Raw genomic sequence first — 23,180 nt, forward strand, 5'->3', positions numbered from 1 at the left:
TGTAAAAGAGCCACATGCGGCTCCGGAGCCGCGGGTTGCAGACCCCTGGTTTAAGAGCTTCCAAGAAAGGACAGTTCACCACTATCCACGGGTGTCCGTTCCACGGTCAAACAGCTCTCGCCACCAGAATCTTCCTTCTTTCTTGTTATTTGAATCCATTGGATCAAGCCCTCCACTCTGGAGCGGCAGACAAGCTTGCTCCATATTCCATGTGAAGGCCCTTTAGATCAGGTGCTGGCAAGGTTTACCTCTCCTGGGCCGGTTCACTCCAGTGGAGATCCCTCCATGGGCCAGACCACACGCGCGATTTCCAGTGTCTGCACCTGCACAGACATGATTTCCGGTGCCACGGAAGCGAGTCCCCGCACTGCGCTGCACCAGTTTAGCACACGCGGGGACTCGCCGAGTGGGTGGCTCAGTTTGGGGGCGGTGCGTGGGCCGGTTAAATGACCCCTGTGCGCCGCTTGTGGCCCATGGGCCTTAGGTTGCTGACCCTTGCTTTAGATATTTGAAATTGGCTCTCCAGTGTGGGAGCCAGTGTGGTGTAGTGGTTAAGAGCGGTGGACTCGTAATCTGGTGAACCGGGTTCGCTTCCCCGCTCCTCCACATGCAGCTGCTGGGTGACTTTGGGGTAGCCACACTTCTCTGAAGTCTCTCAGCCCCTCTCACCTCACAGAGTGTTTGTTGTGGGGGAGAAAGGGAAAGGAGAATGTTAGCCACTTTGAGACTCCTTCGGTTAGGGATAAAGCGGGGTATCAAATCCAAACTCCTCCTCCTCCTCCTCCTCCTCCTCCTCCTCCTCCTCTTCTTCTTCTTCTTCTATCACCTTTCCATCTTCTCTTCTCCAAACAAAACACACCCAGCTCCTTCAAACGTTCCTCATCAGGCTTGGTTTCCAGACCCTTCACCATCTTGGTTGCCCTCCTCTGGACACCTTCCAGCTTGTCAACTTCCTTCTTAAATTGTGCTGCCCAGAACTGGGCGCAGGACTCCAGTTGGGGGTCTCTCCAAAGTTAGAATAGAGAGGGCCTATGACTTCCCTTGATCTGCACACGAGATTTCTGCTGATGTAGAGTAACTTCCCTGTAACACAAATTGGAGTGAACGGTTTAATAAATAGTTGCCATCTCCTAACCTCCAGGGGTCAGCAGACTTTTTCATCAGGGGGCCGGTCCACTGTCCCTCAGACCTCAGAGATGAGCCCAGCTGGTGAAGAGGCAAGGGTGTCTCCCCCTCCTGCTGGGACAAGCTCCCCTGATCTCCCAGAACCAGGCGAGGTGTGAAAAGGGCGGTGGAGAGGTTGGCTGCATGATGGCGCAGTCTCAGATTGCTTGGGGGAAAGCACTGGAGAAGAGGAGACTTAGGCAGCTGTGGGGAGACCTTCAGCCCCCATAGCTGCCTCATTGCGGCAAGACCTACCAGGAAGAGTTGCTGCGCTCACTAGGCCTGGCTTCCTGAGCTGCTTGTTTCTTTGAATAAAGAACTAACTTCCCCGACACTGTGCGAGTTATTACCTCCCAACCACCCCTGACAAGTGCCACACAAGCAATGCTTAGTTTGCGGCCGCTTTGCCGCTTTCAAATCAGCTTGCTGGAGATCTGGCTTTGACACTGGTCCTTCCACCCCCCCACACCCCAATTTGGCCTGTAGCTCCTTCGGTTTGTCGTTGGTGCAAACCGGCTCTTAGGGTGTGCATCTTCGCATCATCCGAAATATGGATTGGGTAAGCGGTCCTCCTCTCTGTTTTTGCAGAGAGGGCTTTTATGAGATGACGTCGGCGATGGCTTTTATTCCAGGGGAAAGGACTGAGCGGGACCCAGCGGCCAGTCTCTTGGCAGCCGGCCGTGGACAAAATGTCCGGGACTCTGGGCTGCCTGTTTATATAGGGCTGGCAGCCAATCGGGAAGAGTCTGGGCAGGAGCCAATCAGGAAACTTCCCCAGGGGTGGCAGCATTTGTTAAGCATCTTCTCCAGGTTGGGGGGGGGGTGGGCTGCTGGTGCCTTGACCTAAAGGGACCTGGGCCCAGTTCTTAGGGGAGCCAGCAAATTGTCCCCCCACCCCCAAAGAAAGACCCTCTTGAGCTGTGTGCTTTCTTGGCTGCACATTTTCTGTCTGGGGGCAGATAAACTCTGGGACATTGTATGTGTGGGGCTGCCAGTCATGGCACTGGGCCTTTTCTGGCACAAGGAGATGAGCGTATTAAATAAACATGCTTCAATGCTTAACCATTGTGTGTGTGTGTGCGTGTTTTTGTTTTGCTGCTCTGGTAGCAGGTTTTATTAAATTTAAATAAGTGTTCAGATAACAGGCACTGCTGGGGAATAGTTTTCAGTGCTGAGTTTTCTCCCCCCCTCCCTCCCTCTTCTTTTCAGATGATGGTTTTCCCAGCATAATTACTAATTTGAAAACCAAATGTAGAGGCTGATCCTTCTGAGTGGTTTTTCTGCCTCTCTTTTTTGGGGAGAAAACGAAAGAAGCCTGTAGCTATCTAGATTCCACAGAAACCTAGTTGAAGTCCCATTGTTGGAAAGGGGCTAACCTCACCCCACGGAAATACAGGGTTCAATATATAGTGCTTGATACAGCTATTGGGAAAGTCAGTTTGGAATATAAAGGGTTGGCTTTTAGCTCACGCTCTGCATAAGCTTCAAGGCATGGTTTTTTTTAGGTTAAAAGGGGCGGCATAGTAGCTCAAGGCCGGTCTTTCGGCTTTCAAGTTCAGTTCACAAGCAGTTGAAAAGTAGTTTGGTTTTTCCAAAGGTAGAGTGCTAAGTTACAACTTAAAACTACAGGGTAAAAAGGTAAAGGGACTCCTGACCATTAGGTCCAGTCGTGACCGACTCTGGGGTTGCAGTGCTCATCTCGCTTTACTGGCCGAGGGAGCCGGCGTCCAGCTTCCGGGTCATGTGGCCAGCATGACTAAGCCGCTTCTGGCGAACCAGAGAGCGCACGGAAACGCCGTTTACCTTCCCGCCAGAGCGGTACCTATTTATCTACTTGCACTTTGAGGTGCTTTTGAACTGCTAGGTTGGCAGGAGCAGGGACCAAGCAACGGGAGCTCACCCCGTCATGGGGATTCGAACCGCCAACCTTCTGATCGGCAAGTCCTAGGCTTTGTGGTTTAACCCACAGCGCCACCCCGCGTCCTTACAGGGTAGCTTGAGGTTTAAAAAGCCTCGGTTACATGTAGGCCTTGTTTAAGGTTATTAAGCGAAAGAGCATAAGTCTCGGTGGAGGTCGATAGTTTTCGGCTTTTAGTTTGGTAGAAAAGCAGGTTAAACATCTAGAATCAGGGAAAAAAGCTTTCACAGGAAATCCCAGAGGGGCTTCGAATTTCCACGGTTTCCTCTTAATCCGTACCTAATCAGCACCTGTTGCCCACCCCTCTGACGAAAAAATACCCGTTCTCAAATCCTCCGGCTTTCGAATTCCTACTGACTGGAATTGGGCAAGCTCAGCACCTGAACCAGGTGCCCTTGCATTTGTGAGATAGGGATCCTGCTGATGTCTGCAGGTGGGACAACTTAGGTGGGGCTCTGAATTTAGCCAAAGGGGTCAAAGCCCTAGATGCGGAAGGTGTTTGTCTGATGCCTCAAATTAGCCATAGACGGAAATCTTAGAGTTGTAGAGAGTTTTGAGGATCGACTAGTGGCAGGCATGGCCAAACTTGGCCCTCCAGATGTTCTGGGACTACAATTCCCATCATCCCTGACCACTGGTCCTGTTAGCTAGGGATGGTGGGAGTTGTAGTCCCCAAACAGCTGGAGGGCCAAGTTTGGACATGCCTGATAGTCCAACCCTTTGCAAATTGCAGGAATCTCAACTAAAACATCTGCTTTAAAAGCTCCCATGAAGGTCCACCACCTTGGAACTGCTCTTCTTGTCAGAAAGTTCTTCCTGATGTTGAGCCGGGAATCTTCTTTTGTGCCATTTGAATCCATTAGTTTGGGTCCCGCCCTCGGGAACAGGAGAGGGGAAAAGCTTTGTTCCATCTTCCATGGGAAAACCCTTTAGATATTTGAAGATGGCTTTCGTATCTCCTCTGTCTCCACCTTACCAGGCTGAACATACCCAGCTCCTTCAACCGTTCCTCATATGGCTTAGTTTCCAGACCCTTGATAATCCTGGTTCCCCTCCTCTGGACACCTTCCAGCTTTCACATCTTGTACAAATTCCACAGAGGATGTCTGTCTGATTCTCGGTATTCATAATGGGGAAAAAAATAAAAATCCAATTTAAAAGGTCTCAAAGAAATAGGTGGGGAAGAGAAATAACTTTTATAAAAAGTTTGGTGTGGTTTTTTTTTTGCTAAGAAAAAGTTTTTTAAAGCTTTCTTCCTGGGGAATTAATTATATCCTACTTCTTCCCCCCAGTATAGTAGCGAAGAAAAAATTCTTAATAAATTTCATAACTTGGGCTCGATTGCTGAGATAAATGGATCTGATGAACCTTTATGCAACTAATGTAAGCGCTCGGCTTAATTAAAAAAATGGAGATAAGCGCAAGTGCAAGGGGTTGAAAGTACAGTGGGTTTCCTGGTGCTTTTAACGGTGCTGCCTGCCGCTCGGATGCTCAGAGAATTGGGAGGGATCTCCAGAGGTCATACAGTCCAGCCCCCTCCTCAGTGCCAGCTACAGTGGGTATGGCCTGGGGCCAAATTGGGGTCCCCGGTTCAGTCTGCAAGGTATTCCTTGCAAACCGTGCCCTGCACCTGCCCCACACGGGATATCCTATTTGAACGTCGGGCGTGGGGCAGTGACCCATATGTCTACAATGGGAGGTCAAGGAGCTTAAAGTGAGCTCCTTTGCAGAAAGGGCTAGGGGGTGGGAAAGCTCTGTTTTAACAGAGATTTCAATGAAACCTTCGACAGGTAGGCGAGGACGACCCACCGGCCAATCACCTGACATCACCACAAGGCAGCTAATGTCGCAGGAGACAGAATCGTGATTCAAGGTGGTTTTCAAAAATTGGAGAACTGGGCCCAAGCTAACAAAATGAATTTCAGGAGGGACAAATGGTAGGTTCTGCACTTAGAACCAGCTGCACAAATATAAGATGGGGGATACCTGGCTTACTAGCAGCACCTGTGAAAAGGATCTAGGGGTCTTGGTGGACCACAACGTGAACATGAGCCCAAAGTGTGATGCAGCAGCAAAAAAGGCTAATGCTATTCTAGGCTGCATCAACAGAAGTACAGTGGTTCCTCCGGTTACGAATGGGATCCATTTTGGAGGCCCGGCTGTATCCCAAAATCTGCGTAACCGGAGGAGCCTGTTCTTCACATGTGTGCGGCGGCGCAGAGTGCTTCTGCGCATGCGTGAGCGGCAAACCCAGTTCCGGGTTTGCCGCATTCACAACCCAAAGTTACGTTACGCGAGGGTCCACTGTATAGTGTCCAGATCAAGGGAAGTCATAAAGGTAAAGGGACCGCTGACCGTTAGGTCCAGTCATGGCCGGCTCTGGGGTTGCGGCGCTCATCTCGCTCTATAGGCCGAGGGAGCTGGCGTACAGCTTCCGGGTCATGTGGCCAGCATGACTAAGCCGCTTCTGGCGAACCAGAGCAGCGCACGGAAACGCCGTTTACCTTCCTGCTGGAGCGGTACCTATTTATCTACTTGCACTTTGACGTGCTTTCAAACTTCTAGGTTAGCTGTGACTGGCAGAATCTGAGACCAGGGAGAAGAGGTGGTGGAAGAAGATTGGAAAAAATTTAAAGACTATCTACAGAAATACTGTAAAATTAATGAATGTTAAAGGGATGTTGGATTGAAAACAAGCGGTGTTGGTAAAAAGATTAATAAGAATATGTAAATATTGATTGATAATGGTGGAAAATATATATTTATTATAGGTTAAGATGCTGAGCAAGGATAAATGATAGAGGATAAGGATTTGCTGAACCAAATATCTGAATTGGAATACAAAAAGGGAGGTGTGAGGAGGTCAAGAAACTAGTGAATGAAATATAAGATATGAAAATACTAATCTTTTTTCTGTTTTGCTTATTGGTGTTTTTTATTCTTTTTTATTCTATTTTGTTAACTGTTCTCTATTGTGTATTTTTTATGTGTTTTGTTTTGTATTTTTTTATTATTGTAGTTTTTCTTAGTTTTTGTATTCTATGTTTAAATTTTGAAGCTTTTGATTGTTTATGAAACTTTAATAAATATTACTTTTAAAAAAACAACAACAAACTTCTAGGTTAGCTGGAGCAGGGACTGAGCAACGGGAGCTCACCCTGTCGCAGGGATTTGAACCGCCTACCTTCCGATCAGCAAGCCCTAGGCTCAGACCACAGCGCCATCCGCGTCCCCACGGGAAGTTGTAGTCCCGCTCTATTCTGCCTTGTTTAGATCACAGCTGGAATACTGTGTCCAGTTCTGGGCAGCACAATTTAAGAAGGATGTTGACAAGCTGTAAGGTGGGCAGAAGAGGCCGACAAAGGTGATCAAGGGTCTGGAAACGAAGCCTGATGAGGAACGGTTGAAGGAGCTGGGTATGTTTAGCCTGGAAAAGAGGAAATATGAGAGCCATCTTCAAATACCTGAAGGGCTGTCACATGGAAGAGGGAACAAGCTTGTTTTCTACTTCGGAGGATAGGACCTGAACCAAATTATAAGAAAGGAGATTTTTTACTAAACATGAGGAAGAACATTCGGTCGGTAAGAGCTGTTTGACAGTGGAACCGTCTCCCTCGGGAGGTGGTGGTTCCTTGGAGGTTTCTAAGCAGAGGTTGGATGGACATACGTCATGGATGCGTCATTTTTTTAAAAAGAATATTTATTAAGATTATACAAAAAATTACACATAAAGAAAAAACAAACAAAAACTAACAAACACAAGCTAACAAGAAAGTTGACAAAAAGACAACCTAGAAAGAAGGAAAAAAGGAAATAGGAATTTTTTTTTTTAAAAAAAGGATAAATCCATTTTTCAGCATCTTTGATCTCATTTGCTTATTTCCTTGACCTCCTCACACCTCCCCTTTTGTATTCCCGTTTTCCAAGTCTTTTCAGCAAATCCTTACCCTCTTTCATTTGACTTTGCTCTATACTTAACCTATTATAACTATACATTTTCATCCGTATAACTATCTATATTTACCTATTCTTATTAACCTTATTACCAAAACCACTTCTTTTCAGTCCAACATCATTTTAACATTCATTAATTTTACAGTATTTCTGCAGATAGTCTTTAAATTTCTTCCAGTCTTCCTCCACCATTTCTTCTCCCTGGTCTCGGATTCTGCCAGTCATTTCCGCCAATTCCATGTAGTCCATCACCTTCATCTGCCATTCTTCCAGAGTGGGTAGATCTTGTGTCTTCCAGTACTTTGCAATAAGTATTCTTGCTGCTGTTGTAGCATACATAAAGAAAGTTCTGTCCTTCTTTAGCACCAATTGGCCAACAATGCCCAGAAGAAAGGCCTCTGGTTTCTTCAGGAAGGTATATTTAAGTACCTTTTTCATTTCATTATAGATCATTTCCCAGAAAGCCTTGATCCTTGGGCACGTCCACCAAAGGTGAAAGAATGTACCTTCAGTTTCTTTACATTTCCAACATGGATGCTTCAGTTGAGATTCCTGCATTTCAGGGGCTTGGATTAGATGACCCTACAATTCTGCGATTCTACAGGTGATTGACAGCCAGATTGTCCCAGCCGGTGGCCAAAGTTGGCCCAGAGAGGTGGAGAGAGGAGAGGATATTATCTCCTGAGCACATAGTTAAATTATGGAACTTGGTCCTGCAGCGATGGCCACCCACTTGGATAACATTGAAACAGGATTAAACAAATTCATAGAGGAGAAGGGCTATCGATGGGTACTAGCCAGGGTGGATTTGATTTAAATCAAATCGATTTAAATCACGATTTAAATCACTAGTCAGTAAGACTTGATTTAAATCCTTTTTTCTTTTCTTTTTTACAGAAAGACTCATTCTTGCTGGAATAATCTTAATATTTGCAACCAGATGAAGGTTTCATTTTTGGAATAATAAATTTTCAGAGCAGTTTTTACAGTTATATCAAAAATTACTGATAGAAACACAAAGACAGGTAATTATGACATTATTGTGAGGTTTAATACGTTAACTGTTTCTATAACTTTTCTGCTGTACTTTATTGGAAGGATAAAAACAACCATTTCCTTAATAATATTTCCTTTCCATTTCCTTAATAACAATTTAAACAATTTAACTAACTAAAGCAATAACATTATAGCATATGTATCCATGTTTGTTAAAGAAGGCTGATTGCCGAAGAATGGATGCTTTTGAATTCTGGTGCTGGAGGAGACTCTTGAGAGTCCCATGGACTGCAAGAAGATCCAACCTCCCCATTCTGAAGGAAATCAGCCCTGAGTGCTCACTGGAAGGACAGATCCTGAAGCTGAGGCTCCAAGACTTTGGCCACTTCATGAGAAGAGAAGACTCCCTGGAAAAGACCCTGGTGTTGGGAAAGATGGAGGGCCCAAGGAGAAGGGGACGACAGAGGACGAGATGGTTGGACAGTGTTCTCCAAGCTACCAGCATGAGTCTGACCAAACTGCGGGAGGCAGTGGAAGACAGGAGGGCCTGGCGTGCTCTGGTCCAGGGGGTCACGAAGAGGCGGACACGACTAAACAACAACAATCCATGTTTGTTAACTGATGTGGTTGAACAATTAAAAAAAACACCCAAAAATCAAAACCAAAGACCTTAGACTGAGTTTTAGCACACATGAAAAACTTAAAGCAAATCCTTCTTTCCGGATGAGTAGCCTTTGGACTATAATGTAACTTAAATAGAAAACGACCGTTAGAAAGATTTTTCCTCCAAAAGCATTTTATTTTATGGATCCAATTTAAATAAATAAATAAAAATCCGATTTATATTTTTAAAAAATCCGATTTAGCCATGGCAACTATGGCCTGCTGCCATGGTTAGAGGCACTAAATGCTTTTGAACACTAGTTCTCTGAACATCACAGGAAGGGAGAGAGGTCCTGTGGTCTAATCCTGCTTTCAGATTCCACACCGGCATCGAGAAGCTATTGATCCAGCAAGTCAATTTTCTCATGAGGAAGGCTTTCCTCTTTCTCAAGCATCTTGTACCGTTGTGTATTTTGGGAGCAGTGCGGAACATCAGTGAACAAATCAGATTTCTTTTCTTTTCTAATATTTTTATTAAGGATTTTCTTGTTTTACAGAAGTAATGCCTCGTATTTTTTTTCCATGTAACATTTTTACAAATCCATTTCATTTGTTGAGGCATTAGGGGGAGAAGAAGAAAGAAAGAAAGAAAGAAAGAAAGAAAGGAAGGAAGGAAGGAAGGAAGGAAGGAAGGAAGGAAGGAAGGAAGGAAGGAAAAAGAAAGGGGGAGTGGGGGGGGAGATGGAAGGGGGTGGGGTCGGGTGGTGATGTTTCTATTATGCTTAATGTATGTAGAGTTTGGTGTCAGCGTTACTTAGAATCATAGAATCCTAGAGTTGGAAGAGACCACAAGGGCCATCGAGTCCAACCCCCTGCCAAGCAGGAAACACCATCAGAGCACTCCTGACATATGGTTGTCAAGCCTCTGCTTAAAGACCTCCAAAGTAGGAGACTCCACCACACTCCTTGGCAGCAAATTCCACTGTCGAACAGCTCTTACTGTCAGGAAGTTCTTCCTAATGTTTAGGTGGAATCTTCTTTCTTGTAGTTTGGATCCATTGCTCCGTGTCCGCTTCTCTGGAGCAGCAGAAAACAACCTTTCTCCCTCCTCTAGGTGACATCCTTTTATATATTTGAACATGGCTATCATATCACCCCTTAACCTCCTCTTCGCCAGGCTAAACATGCCCAGCTCCCTTAGCCGTTCCTCATAAGGCATCGTTTCCAGGCCTTTGACCATTTTGGTTGCCCTCCTCTGGACACGTTCCAGTTTGTCAGTGTCCTTCTTGAACTGTGCCCAGAACTGGACACAGTACTTGTGTTCCTTTGGTGGTGAGAGAGGTTGGGGTTGGCCTAGGGTGTGATTGGCTGTGATGATCTTTGTTTTCGTGTGTGAGTGCGGTGGGTGGGTGTTTTGGATCAGGTTAGCCACATTGATTTGTATGCTGTTGGTGGATTATTGTCATTGTCCTGTTGGGCTGTGTATGTGATAAAGGGGAGCCATACCGGGGTGAAGGCGTCTTCTTCTATTTGTCCCCGTGTCAGTTTCAGTTTATTAGTTAATTTTTCTAGTAGGGCTGTTTCCCATACTATTTGGTACCATTGGTCCATGCTTACTCCTGACAGGTCTCTCCAGTGTCTGGTTATGGTGTTTCTGGTTGCTGAAAGTAGGTGGGTTATGAGTTCTTTGTGGTGTAAATGGGCATTGTTGTCTTGGAAGATGTTTAGTAGTGCCAACCTTGGAAGTCGAATGCCTTGCCAGTTTAACGTCTTGGCCCCCGAACGTCGCAAACCCGGAAGTGACTGTTCTGGTTTGCGAACTATTTTGGGAAGCGGATTGTCTGACGCGGCTTCCGATTGGCTGCAGGAGCTTCTTGCAGCCAATCAGAAGCCGTGCTTTGGTTTCTGAACGTTTTGGAAGTCGAACGGACTTCTGGAACGGATTCCATTCGCCTTCCGAGGTACCACTTAAGAAAATCTTACCTGTGCAAAATAAAATGAAAGGGAAGAGGTGCAAAGAATAAAATTAACAGAATGAAAAGTGGAGTACGTAAAAACAAATAAAAGGTATACCGTAGCAGACTAAATGCGATCAGTTACACTTCCACACATTATTATATAGGTATAGAAGTACTGTTATTGTCCTACTGCATATAGGATTGTTGATAACCAAGTGTCAATATATTTATCCAGACGAAGTCTGCGCCTATAAGCAACCTGTATGTTGTGAGTTCTGTCATTGATTAAAGAGAACCATATCTTTTGCTATTCTCATTGATGTTTTACTGAAAGATTTCCATTTATATTACTGTGATAAAAGGAAAAGAGAGAAGAACGTAGAAAAAGAGGGGGAAAGAGATAGTGTAATTCATGTAGTAAAGTTGTTTTTGTTTCTATAGATTATTATATAAAGTGATATTTTTATCCTAGTCATATATGGTTACTAATAACTCACTACATCCTGCATAAAGCCTTTTCCAGATATCAATATATTTGTCCAAACAAAGTCTACGTCCATAGGCAATCGGTTCGTACGTTGCAAGTGTTCCCAGGCTGTCAATCCATTGATTAAAGGGAATCGCGTCGAAAGAGGACCTTGCCTTTATTCTTCCAGTTCATCAATGCGACGCTTTTGGACGCAGTTTGGGTGTGTAGAAACCCATTCAGATTTCTTTCATTAGCAGCTAGATTCGATTATTGCAACACACTGTGGCTGGTAAAAAAAGCCACAGCTGTTTGTGGACCGGGACAGCCAATAATAATAATAATAATAATAATAATAATAATAATAATAATAATAATAATAATAATAATATATTTATACCCCGCCCATCTGGCTGAGTTTCCCCAGCCACTCTGGGCAGCTTCCAATCAAGTGTTAAAAACAATACAGCATTAAATATTAAAAACTTCCCTAAACAGGGCTGCCTTCAGATGTCTTTTAAAAAGAAGATAGCTGCTTATGTCCTTCACATCTGAAGGGAGGGCGTTCCACAGGGCGGGCACCACCACCGAGAAGGCCCTCTGCCTGGTTCCCAGTAACCTCACTTCTCACAATGAAGGAACCGCCAGAAGGCCCTCGGTGCTGGACCTCAGTGTCTGGGTAGAAAGATGGGGGTGGAGACGCTCCTTCAGGTATACTGGACCGAGGCCGATTAGGGCTTTCAAGGTCAGCACCAACACTTTGAATTGTGTTCGGAAACGTACTGGGAGCCAATGTAGGTCTTTCAGGACTGGTGTTATATGGTCTCGGCGGCCGCTCCCAGTCTAGCTGCTGCATTCTGGATTAATTGCAGTTTCCGGGTCACCTTCAAAGGTAGCGCCACATAGAGCGCATTGCAGTAGTCCAAGCAGGAGATAACCAGAGCATGCACCACTCTGGTGAGACAGTCTGCAGGCAGGGAGGGTCTCAGCCTGCGTACCAGATGGAGCTGGTAGACAGCCTAGTCTCTTTAACTCAATGCATTAGTGGCCTGCAGACTGGATTACTGCAATGCACCTTCGTTCAGACCCACAAGGACTAGAAACTTGCTTTATTATTAAGGGAGAGACTGTCTGAAACCCTGGAGAGCTCCTGCCAGCCCGCACTGGCAATACTGATCTAGATAGGCCAGGAACCTGACTCTATATAAGACACCGTTCTATGCTCCTGTTCCAACCTGTCCTTTAGTCACACAAACATGAGCACTGGAGTCTTGCATTTATTTTTTTTAAGGGAAGGTCAAAAGCTTACTGGTTGAGAACTTTCCTGGAGTCAGTAGGTTCCGGGTTATGCCCCCTGAGGGGCATCTCCACGTAGGACTGGGAGATAGCCCTGCCTTAAAATCTAGAGTGCTGTTACCTGTCAGAGAAGACCGTACTGACCTAGATCAGCCCATGGTCTGGACAGATGCTGCCAGCCAGTGCATGCAGCAGTGGGTTTGATGGGCCAGAATGACCTGTGTAGGACAGCTTTCTCTGCTAATAATGTTTGGGATGCTTGAAAGAGAATATGCCGTATTTTTTGCATATTTTTTACTCCTAAAAAGTAAGGGGAAATGTGTGCGCGTCTCATGGAGCGAATGCAGGCTGCGCAGCTATCCCAGAAGCCCGAACAGCAAGAGGGATTGCTGCTTTCACTGCGCAGCGATCCCTCTTGCTGTTCGGGCTTCTGAGATTCAGAATATTTTTTTCTTGTTTTCCTCCTCCAAAAACGAGGTGCGTCTTGAGGTCTGGTGTGTCTTATAGAGCGAAAAATAAAGTAATTGTGTGTGTGCAGAAATCTTTGTGGACCTGGGCATCTGCCAGGGAGCAAAGTGCTGCGAGCACCATGTGTTTCTGAGCACTTCACCATTCTTTTCAAGCAGAGGGTGGCCAGCCTTCCTACCAACACCCTACAAGCTGCTGCCATGCGCCACCATGCCGTTGGGAACTGTAGTTCATGCTGTTGGGAACTGTAGTTCTGGATGGCGCCAGGTTGCGGGGAGCTGGCAGAGCGAGCCGGGCAGACTTGAGGGAGAGGATTGGAAAGCAAGAGTTTCTCTCCCTTTTTTAGCAGGGTGGGGTACACAAAACGACCGAAACGGCGATATCCCCGAAAAGGTTCCCCAGGATCATGGCTGTTCGCCCCCCGCTGCCCTGAAGCCCCTCCTCTCCTCTTTCTTGCGTAACCTCCGACCCTCCCCTGGAATGAGGTTGCAGCAAAGCTGGGATCATCTGCTTTTAATCTCGTCGGAGCGAGGTGGGAATCAGCCCAGCTCCCTGCCTGGATTCACTGCATTAGAGAAGCAGATTGTGTGACTTAAGGGGGCACCAGGAATAAATAGCTGGGTCGATGTTGCCTGCGTGGGTGTGGGGCTCTCAGGCCGCTGGCTGGGCATAGAGGGGCATCCCTCTCCTGTCTGTCTGTCTCTCTCTTGCTCTCTTGCGCACGCTTTGGTTTGCTGGGCTCTTGTCTTTAAGGGACTAAGGCATGGGTAGGCAAACTAAGGCCTGGGGGCCGGATCTGGCCCAATCGCCTTCTCAATCCGGCCCACAGACGGTCCGGGAATCAGCGTGTTTCTACATGAGTAGAATGTGCCCTTTTATTTAAAATGCATCTCTGGGTTCTTTGTGGGGCATAGGAATGCATTCATTCATTTATTTTTTTCCAAAATATAGTCCAGCCCTCCACAAGGTCTAAGGGACAGTGGACCGGCCACTTGCTGAAAAAGTTTGCTGACCCCTGGGCTAAGTGTTAAGGTAAAGGTAAATGGACCCCTGACCATTGGGTCCAGTTGCGGACGACTCTGGGGTTGCGGCGCTCATCTCGCTTTATTGGCCGAGGGAGCCGGTGTACAGTGTCCGGGTCATGTGGCCAGCATGACTGAGCCGCTTCTGGCGAACCAGAGCAGCGCACGGAAACATCGTTTACCTTCCTGCCGGAGCGGTACCTATTTATCTACTTGCACTTGTGCTTTCGAACTGCTAGGTTGGCAGGAGCTGGGACCGAGCAACGGGAGCTCACCCCGTCACAGGGATTCGAACCGCTGACCTTCTGATCGGCAAGTCCTAGGCTTTGTGGTTTAACCCACAGCCCCACCCGCGTCCCTCTGGAGTGTTAGAAACTCCTTAAACCTGGGTCACGGTCGCCACAATGGAGTGTCTAGGCGCCTTTTGTGATGGGGTATTGATGATGATGATGATGATCATCGTTTCATTTCACTTTATATTTTAAAGAAACAATCTCAAAGCGTGAACCCTGGTGCAGTCCTTGAAGAAAATGGTGGGAGATAAACGTGATAAATAAATGCTTACCTGCTTAAGAGGGGTCCAGCCAGTCTCAAAGTGCGCCTGGGAAATTCCGAACACTGTTCTTCACCCACCCCATTTGACCAGCTGCCCTGATCAACCTGTGCTGCTTTTGCAAGGTCCACATCTCACCCGCTATGCATAGAATTGGAGGGTACCCCAGCGGTCATCTAGTCCAACCCGTCTGCATTGCAGTAATCTTTTGCACATTTACAGGCACAAATCAAATCAAAGGGCACTTCTGTGGCAGAGCTCTGTGTTCAGAAGGCTCCGGGTTCAACACCCCACCCCCCTGCCGCATGTCCAGAGAGGCATGGGGGGCGGGAAGGAAGACCCCTGTCTGAAACTCTGATAGCCACTGCCGGTCAGTGCCGGCAGAAGTGAGCTGGCGGGGGGAGGGAAAGGGCCGTAACTCCTTGGTAGAACACCTGCCTTGCATGCAGAAGGTTCCCATGTTTGATCCCTGGCATCTCCAGTTAAGTTTGGGAGAGGCTCCTGCCAGGAATCCTGGGCAGCTGCTGCCAGTCAGTGTGGGCAGTCCTGAGCTAGATGGACCAATGCTCTAACTTGGCATAAGGGCCTATCCGTGTCCCACGCTTTCCTGGACCAATGGCAGAGTGCTTCTACTTTTTCTTCTTTTCCCCTTACACTGTCAGGAATTTGGGTTTTCCGTGGCTTGCTGCCTGCTCCAATTCAGTGGTAAATAGCAGATTGTTTTCGCAGGGGAAATTCTGGGGCCACTCGCCCCCCCCCCCCGATACAGCACTTTAAAGTGCAGACACAAAAGGAATCTGAATCAGCTCAAAGGCAGCTTCCTGTGATCCAATGTACAGTGGTGCCCCGCAAGACGAACGCCTCGCAAGACGGAAAACCCGCTAGACGAAAGGGTTTTCCGTTTTGGAGGTTCTTCGCAAAACGAATCTCATATGGGCTTGCTTCGCAAGACAACAATGTCTTGCGAGTTCCTGCTGGTTTTTTCCCTCCCCCCCCCCTTTTCTAAGCCGCTAATAGCGCTAATCCGCTAATCCGTCAATGGGCTTGCTTCGCAAGATGAAAAAACCGCTAGACGAAGAGACTCACAGAACGGATTCTTTTCGTCTTGCGAGGCACCACTCTATTTTAAATCAGCTCCTTATTCAGAGTCAAGGGGACTAGAACAGGGGTCAGAAAACTTTTCCATCAGTGGGCCGGTCCACTGTCCCGCAGACCTTGTGGGGGGCCGGACTATATATTTTTTGGGGGGGAGGGGAGAACGAATTCCTATGCCCCACAAATAACCCAGAGATGCATTTTTTTAACAAAGCACACATTTGACTGATGTAAAAACACCAGGCAGGCCCCACAAATAACCCAGAGGTGCATTTTAAATAAAAGGACACATTCTACTCCTGTAAAAACATGCTGATTCCCGGACCGTCTGCGGGCTGGATTGAGAAGGCGATTGGGCCGGATCCGGCCCCCGGTCCTTAGTTTGCCTACCCATGGACTAGAAACTTGCTTCCCATCTCCCTAAAGCACAGCCGCTGACTTTGAAAGTTGGGACCCGGAAGATTGCTTCCTTCCATATCACCGTCTGCTTATCTTCTGACCCGCTGACAGAGATCCCTGCCTGGGTGCCTCCCTGATCTGAGGTTGACGGTGAAAAGAAGGGATCTTCCCCTAGGTGGTGCCCCAGCTGCGGAATCTCCCCCCCAGAGAGATCTGCCTGGTACCTGCTTTCTAATCTTCCTGGAGCCAGACAGCCCCCTGAGACTTTGGCTGTGTGTTTTTGTGTGTGGCTGTTATCGGCTGTTTCTGCTTTTGATATCGCTGCACTTCTTTTTTCGCTGATGGGGTTTTTCTTGGGCTTTCTGCATCCGTCTGAGTTGCCGCTGGTGTGGGCCTGCAGTTGGGGCGCGAATCTGGCGCAGTTTTGATCTGGTTCAGCGGACCACTGTTCTCACAGTGCGGGCCATTCAGTCTTCGAAATTGTTGTTGTTGTTTAGTCGGGTCCGACTCTTCGTGACCCCATGGACCAGAGCACGCCAGGCACTCCTGTCTTCCACTGCCTCCCCAGTTTGGTCAAACTCCAGCTGGTAGCTTCGAGAACACTGTCCAAACATTTGTCGTCCCCTTCTCCTTGTGCCCTCCATCTTTCCCAGCATCAGGGTCTTTCCCAGGGAGTCTTCTCTTCTCCTGAGGTGGCCAAAGTACTGGAGCCTCAGCTTCACGATCTGTCCTTCCAGTGAGCACTCAGGGCTGATTTCCTTCAGAATGGAGAGGTTGGATCTTCTTGCAGTCCATGGGACTCTCAAGAGTCTCCTCCAGCACCAGAATTCAAAAGCATCCATTCTTCGGCGATCAGCCTTCTTTATGGTCCAGCTCTCACTTCCATACATCACTACTGGGAAGACCATATCTTGAACTATACGGACCTTTGTTGGCAAGGTGATGTCTCTGCTTTTTAAGATGCTGTCTAGGTTTGTCATTGCTTTTCTCACAAGAAGCAGGCGTCTTTTAATTTCCATTTGTGGCCAAGCGAAGATGCCTGGGCACTAGAAGGCATCTCCTCCACCCGGAAGTGCATGCCTGGAGATCATTGGATCTTGACCGTCTTCACACACGTCCTGTAGATTTCTATCCGTTATATTTTATCTGCACAATTGGAATGAATCTCAGGAACCAAAATGCTTTTTCTGTGCAGCCTTGAGCAGGAACGTTGAACTGCGTTATAATTAATTGTTGTGGCTTGTCTTCACTCCCACCACTGCCTTGCTCACCGCTGTGGAGAATATTCTTATGTTATGAATGGTCCACGTCCCCATTGATAAAAAGAGGCCGGTGAATATGTGAAGCCTCCCTGTATCTTTGCTTTTTATGTTCTCAAAGCTCTTAACCTGGCTGAAGGTTGTCCTCTGAACTAGCCAGGTGTTTAACTGCGAGATAAATAGGTACCGCTCCGGTGGGAAGGTAAACGGCGTTTCCGTGCGCTGCTCTGGTTCGCCAGGAGTGGCTTAGTCCTGCTGGCCACATGACCTGGAAGCTGTACGCCGGCTCCCTTGGCCAGTAAAGAGAGATGAGCACCACAACCTCAGGGTCGGCCACGACTGGACCTAATGGTCAGGGGTCCCTTTACATTTTTAATCACAGCCTGTCATTTGGAAAATGAGATTTTTGAGCTGTCTTGCCCCCCCCCCCCAATGGCAACTAGACATTCCGTTTTTGCGACTTCAACCTTGGTTCAAGGAGCCATTTGGCACCTGGGCACAATAGCCCCCCCCCCACGGTTTCAAGTGTTCAGAAAAGCACGGCTCCCTCTCAGCCCAGCCAGCACACTCCCAAATGGCAATGTGAAGATCCGTCACATGTGACTTCAGCCGGGAGAGACAGGAGTGCGAAACTCCAGTATTCTCCAAGGTCTTGGGCAGTTGTACACATCATTTTTTCCGCTGGACTGCTAAACAGGCTTGCTTTGTCTCTGACACTTTGACCCCCTGCTAACCTCCTAGCAGAGAAATAATCAAATTGCAGGATGTTTTTCTGTTGGCATGAGTCTTTTGAGGTCCTCTAGTCTCCTGCTCTGAATTCCTGCAGCCACAGTGTCCACAACAGGAGGGAGCTACCATCTTCTGCTTTGAAGATCTCTGGCGAAGCAGATCACCTCTCAAGGGAGCTGGATCCAGTGTCAAAGCTGCTCTTTACTGTTAAGACATCACCCCCCGATGTTTAGCCGAAATCTGCCCTGAAGCAGATCCACTCTCCAGGTGTGCCACACTGGGAAGTGTGGCAGGAAGATTCAGGCACACGCAAATAAACATTTAAATATTTCAGTGTAGTGTAGTATAGCATCAAGGTACTGTGGTACCTCTGGTTACGTACTTTATTCGTTCCGAAGGTCCGTTCTTAACCTGAAACTGTTCTTAACCTGAGATAACACTTTAGCTAATGAGGCCTCCCTCTGCCGCTGCGCAATTTCTGTTCTCATCCTGAGGTAAAGTTCTTAACCCGAGGTCCTATTTCTGGGTTAGCGGAGTCTGTAATCTGAAGCGTCTGTAACCTGAAGCGTATGTAACCCGAGGTACCTCTGTAATTTGTTTTATTTGCAGAATACTGATAGATACCCTTTCAAGACGAGAGCAAGCGCATCAAGCAAAACGGAGGACAATCCTAGCTGTTGTTTATAATTATATTTAGGGAATTATTCCTCTGCATTGTCTTATACTTTCCGGGTGTTCCACAATCATAAAGCAGTTGTGTTCTATGCTATAATTCAAGCGCTGCTAGGAGTTGTTTCACTTTGTTTTCCAATGCATTTCTTACCGATAAAGAAATCTGGTGTGGCTTGAGAAAATTTTTTGTTCCAAAAGTGTGACCCAAAGAAAAGAGTTTGAGAACCACTGAACATACCCAGAGGGGGAGGAGGAATCTCTGGCCTTTCAGACCAGCGCCAGAAATTCCCCAGGCGCGTTTTGAGACTGGTGCAGGTCCAATTGCGACCATGTAGGACGCGGGTGGCGCTGTGAACCTAGGGCTTGCCGATTAGAATGTTGGCGGTTCGAATCCCCGCGACGGGGTGAGCTCCCGTTGCTCGGTCCCTGCTCCTGCCAACCTAGCAGTTCGAAAGCACAAAGTGCAAGTAGATAAATAGGTACCGCTCTGGCGGGAAGGTAAACAGTGTTTCCGTGCATTGCTCTGGTTCGCCAGAAGCAGCTTAGTCCTGCTGGCCACATGACCCGGAAGCTGTACGCCAGCTCCCTCGGCCAGTAAAGCGAGATGAGCGCTGCAACCCCAGAGTTGTAGCCCAGTGAGGTGCAGTGGTTAAGAGACCAGGGTGACACAGGTTTGAAACATCACTCAGCCTCTGGGTGATCTGCAGCCTGGCACACAGCTTGACCTACACTACAGAGGTGTTGGGGTAAAATTATAGGAGCAGGGAGCAGCTATGTACCCCACCCTAAGCCCGGGCGGAAGACGGTGACCAAACACACACTGAGAAGGTGGCCAAGGCAACCCCTTGGCTTACTAAACGCTGCAGGGTTTGCTTCCGTTATCATAGGGCTTTGAAGTAGGAGATGATTCTGCTCCAAAAGGCCATTTGATCCATTTTTTTATTTTTTATTTAAAGCAATGCCAACAAACAGCGTATCGAAGGAGCGTGGGATAAATACAAATGCCAGCGTTTTATCTACAGCCCCTGCAGCCTTGGGAAAAAATGCGGCTTGGGGGCGAACTTGGAAATCTTAGCCACTTCAGACAGCTGTGGTGCAGAAAAACTTAACATTCCTTCTACGCTTCAGAAGATTCCCTTTGAAGCTTTATATGTTCCCCCCTCTCTCTCTCTTTCTCTCTGTATGTATGTGTGTGTGTTTGTCAGGAGGGGACAAACATTTGTGTCCCCCAAACTTCCCCCTCACTTTCCCGGGTTAAAAACTGCAGAGATTCTCTTTTTTATAATATTTTTTTATTAATTTTAACATATAAATTATAAAATGTACCACAAAACTTATCACTTATACAATCTTTTTAGACTTCCATCAGCACCTCTGATGATCCACCGTTTTAACCACTTCTTATGCATTTCTTAACATTATATTGCCTTTACATCTCTTAACAAATCCTCCTCCCCCTTGTCCATTTTTACAATACTTCTAATAATACTCCTCACAAAACTTCTTGCAACCCTACAAACGTCAACTGTTCTTCACAATTACAGTGGTGCCCCGCAAGACGAATGCCTCTCAAGACGGAAAACTCGCTAGACGAAAGAGTTTTCCGTTTTGGAGGTGCTTCGCAAAACGAATTCCCTATGGGCTTGCTTCGCAAGACGACAATGTCTTGCGAGTTCCTGCTGGTTCCCCCCCCTTTCTAAGCTGCTAAGCCGCTTATCAGCTGATCCGATCAGCAGATAAGCCGCTAAAAGCCGCTAATAGCGCTAATCCGCTAATCCGTCAATGGGCTTGCTTCGCAAGACGAAAAAAGCGCTAGATGAAGAGAATCACAGAACGGATTCTTTTCGTCTTGCGAGGCACCACTGTAGTCCGTAAATTTACTCCAGTCTTCCATGATTTTCTGGGCTCGCCGGTTTCGAATCCTTCCTGTTAGTTTATCTAATTCCGTATAGTCCATTAACTTCATCCTCCATTCTTCAATCGACGGTAACTCTTCTTGCTCTGCAGACATTCCCAACTCTCTCAAGGCCCGATCCAGGCTTCACCGATCCGGGCAGCGCTTTTAAGCTCTTTTGGGTGGGGATTTGTTTCGTAAAAGTCAACAAGACTCTATTTGTATAGTCCCATTGTGATTCACCGCATAGCTCTGCGAGACAGGCTCAGCGGAGAGATGTGGCGTGCAGCCTGCGTTAACCAGCAGCTGGATTCGAACTTGGGTCTTGCTCGTTTCAGGTAGACACTATCCTGGGGGGGGGTGGCCTTTAGGGGGTGGGGGTCCAGCTTTGTCCCCCACCCCACCCTAAGGCAGTTTGAAAGCTGTACAGGTCTTCTCATTTTGGATGCTGCAACCAGGGAAACCCAGCCAGATGGGCAGGGTATAAATAAATTATTATTATTATTATTATTATTATTATTATTATTATTATTAACCTTAATATGCCCATAGTTCTAGCATGAAACTGCAGGCCACCAAAGGGTGGTTCTCCCCAGATGTTGCTGGACCACAGTTCCTATCCCAACATCTGGAGAACATCGCGTTGACCAGATGAGAGATGCACAATTCCATCTAAGGTGCCTTTTGCTGCTGCTGCTGTTTTTGTTTTTCTAAAAAAATTGGGGCTTCCTGCATCTAATTCTGAAGCCCCAACAAAAATATATTTTAGGCCGTTAGATGTAATGTGCTACATTTATGTCCCATGCTTCTCTGCTCTGGGAGGGAAACAGCTCTGAACTTGGCCTCAGAAGTGAGTTTTCCACACCCTCTGGGCGCACGAGAGCCAGCGGTTAGTGTGTTGGGCTAGACCAGGCTTCCTCAACCTCAGCCCTCCAGATGTTTTTGGCCTACAACTCCCATGATCCCTAGCTAGCAGGACCAGTGGCCAGGGATGATGGGAATTGTAGTCCCAAAACATCTGGAGGGTCAAGATTGAGGAAGCCTGGGCCTAGGACCTGGGAGACTAGGGTTCGAATCCCCACTCGGATGTGAAGCTTGCTGGGTGTGGGGCCCAGCCCCTCTCATCTTAGCCTACCTCACAGGGCTGTTGTTGCGAGGGTAAAATGGGGAGTAGAGGAAAACAACGTAAAAAGCAGGCGATGAAAGAGTCCGACGGCATCTTAAAATAGGAGCAAAATTGTTATACAGCAAGTTTCGCATGGCACGACTACGTAGGCCACAAAAGCGGGAGTAGGGGGACAATGAATTTGCTAACTCTCAAGGTGCCGTGACGCTCCTTTGTGTGGTGTTTGGTGGTTTTTCACCTCTGCAAAAAGGCCCGCGAGAGTGTGCCTGGGCATGCGCAGAGGGTAGCCCCGTCCCCTCTGACCAACCAGGGCTGAGGGCACCCCTTCCGTGAGTGAGATCTGTTTGACTGCGGACCTGACTCCCAGGAGACGTGGCGAGACTTCTTCTTCCTTGGAGGCTTGGTCCATCTGCCATGTTGAGATTTCTGCATTGCAGGGGGTTGGACTAGATGACCTAACGGGGTCCCCTTCCAACTCGACGATTCTGGGAGACCTGCCCGTGTGGGTTTCTTTTGCTTTCGCCCTGCTCCCCGGAAATGCACGTTTGCAAGCAACTTTTTAAAAGTCTCCTATGGAAAAACAGAGTGCTGTGAAAAGGCCTCTCTCTCCTCTCACTGTCCCCCCCCCTTTCATTCCTCCTCTCTGGGCTCCTCCCCATTCCCTTCTCCGGTGGGCCCCCCCTCCAGCCCCTCCCACCGCCCAGAGCCTGGCTGGGGAGTCACTACTCCCTTCTCTCTCTCTTTCTCCCTCTCCAGCTCTCAAAACTTTCCAAGTTTGGATTAACTGAACGGGGGCTCCTCCAGGACGCTGGACTTCTGAGCCCCCCCCTTTGCCTAAACGCGCCCCCCCAACCCCCGGTTCTTTAAAGGAGAGGACAGACAACACCGCCATGCATTGATGGGGGAAAGGTTCCTTTCTCGCAGGGTGAGTCCTGAATGTTTTTTATTTACTTAAAACAATGTATCTCTGTATAGTTTAGCTTCTTCGCCTAATCCCAGATACAAGGGATGCTCAGATTGCCAGTTTTCGCCCTGTTTCTCGCAAATGGCTCTCAACTTTTATCCTCCCCCCTCCATTTTTTTTAAAAAAACCCACCTCTTCTCCACCATTGCTACCCTGAAGAAGGGGGTCTTTTGTTTTGCAAGTTGAGAGGAGCCAGAGGAGGAACAGATCTCTGCCCACCCCCTTACACCCCCATTTTCCAGGGTGGGGGAGGCATTGGAGCGAGTTGGTTTTCTTTATTTTCTTTGCAGACCCCTTTCCCACCCCCACCCCCCTGCCCACCCAGCCCTGCTCTCAAAAACGAAACAAAATTAAATTAACGGTGTGCGTTTTTGAATCCTCTGGCTTCCATTCGCTTTGCAAAGACCACTTGCGCCTTTTGTTCTGGTTCCTGGCATTTGGAGACAGCAGTTTGGATAAACTCCTACGCTTTGAGTGTTTTGAGGGTTTGAAACACATCGTTTTTTTTGGGGGGGGGAGAACTGGGCACTTTTCCGCTTCCCTTTAGAAGGCTTCAGCCTGGAAATGTCCTCTCTGTGTCCCTACATGTATACATCAATTCATATCTGTGCGCATTTTTATATATGTATATATATATAAAACCT

The 23,180-nt window shown here is 47.5% G+C and overlaps 1 protein-coding gene across 14 annotated transcripts in view; it reads left to right on the top strand.

Moving 5' to 3' along the window:
- Positions 1 to 23,180, top strand: part of PTPRS (protein tyrosine phosphatase receptor type S) — a 310,037-nt gene that overhangs the window by 42,346 nt on the left and 244,511 nt on the right. For 4 of the 14 annotated variants that reach the window (XM_081177561.1, XM_081177575.1, XM_081177573.1 and 1 more), the window contains exon 1: positions 22,290 to 22,497. The exons of 2 other annotated variants lie outside the window; for them this stretch is intronic. The gene's annotated coding sequence lies outside the window, so the exon portion shown is untranslated. Of the gene's footprint in view, positions 1 to 22,289; positions 22,498 to 23,180 lie in introns of those variants that run through there. 8 more of the 14 variants (XM_081177562.1, XM_081177567.1, XM_081177563.1 and 5 more) reach the window with 3 other exon arrangements.

Source organism: Podarcis bocagei (assembly GCF_964188305.1).
Source record: "Podarcis bocagei genome assembly, chromosome: 18".
In the NCBI taxonomy this organism is placed as follows: Eukaryota; Metazoa; Chordata; class Lepidosauria; order Squamata; family Lacertidae; genus Podarcis; species Podarcis bocagei.